The 1,042-nt window shown below is 74.3% G+C and overlaps 1 protein-coding gene across 1 annotated transcript in view; it reads left to right on the top strand.

Moving 5' to 3' along the window:
* Positions 1–615: 615 nt before the first annotated feature.
* Positions 616–1,042, top strand: part of SIRPA (signal regulatory protein alpha) — a 39,789-nt gene continuing 39,362 nt past the window's right edge. The window contains exon 1 of the mRNA XM_044918664.1: positions 616–712. The gene's annotated coding sequence lies outside the window, so the exon portion shown is untranslated. The remainder of the gene's footprint in view (positions 713–1,042) is intronic.

Raw genomic sequence — 1,042 nt, 5'->3', positions numbered from 1 at the left:
AGCCCAGGCCTTCAAGCCCCACCTCTTCCCCGCACCCCTGCCTGGGCCTTCTGCACCCCTTGAATCGCCCCTGCCTGACACAGAGGCACCTTGCCGAGAGAGCCCGCTGCCCCCGGGGGATGCCCGGACCCTTCCCCTCTGGTTTCTCGGCCATAACCCCCCCTTCTCGCTCCCTCTCCTCCCTGCTTCCCTGCGCCTCTTTTCCAGGCAGTACTGAAGTCCTTCCTACACACACGCTATTTTTGTACCATCACTCTCTCCTTCCTCTCCCCCTTCCCCCTACATTCACTTACTTCCTGCTTTTCCTTCACCTCGGCCCAGCTCTGAAAGAACCGGGCCCCTTGGGCGCGCGCGTCCACCCCCCACCCACCCACGCCAGAGGGGCCTAAGCTTTGGGGCCCAGGGGCAGGGCCACTCCGGGAGGGGCAGAAGGCAGACACCCCCGCCCCGTCCCCCCCTCCACCCCCTCTCCCGTGCCGCCTCCAGCCGCTCGCCAGCCGGCGGGAAGCCCGGACTAGCCGCGGCCCCGAGTCCGGAGGCCGGGGGAAGGAGGCCGGCCGCAACTTCCCCAGTCCACCTTAAGAGGACGATGTAGCCAGCTCGCGGCGCTGACCTTAGAAAAACAAGTTTGCGCAAAGTGGAGCGGGGGCCCCGGCCTCTGGGCAGCCCCGGCGGCGCTCCCACTGCCTCCCAGCCCTCGCCGGCGGCGCAGGTCCGAGCGCGGGGGGCGGGCGGAGCGGAGCTGGGGGCCGGGGACCGGGGACAGGGGAGCGGGGAGGGAGCGGCGCGGGCGCGCGAACTGGCACATTGTTGCAGCCGGCGGCCCGTCCGGTCCCGGGCGCTCGCGGGGCGCGCCGGCGGTGGGGATCGCGGGGCCGCTCCCCCGGGCTGAAGCCGCGGGGCTCGGCGGGGGAGCTGGGTCCGCCGCGCGGGCGAGGGGGCGACGCAGCCCTCCGCCTCCCCCCTTGCCCCCCCCCCCCCCCCCGGCCGCGGGCGGGGGGGGGCCCCGGGGGGGGCGGGCCCGGCCCCCCCCCCCCCCCCG

The sequence above is a fragment of the Neomonachus schauinslandi genome, chromosome 10 (genome assembly GCF_002201575.2).
Source record: "Neomonachus schauinslandi chromosome 10, ASM220157v2, whole genome shotgun sequence".
NCBI lineage: Eukaryota > Metazoa > Chordata > Mammalia > Carnivora > Phocidae > Neomonachus > Neomonachus schauinslandi.
The sequence above is the reverse complement of the archived record's forward strand: the minus strand, read 5'-3'. Positions and strand labels throughout refer to the sequence as shown.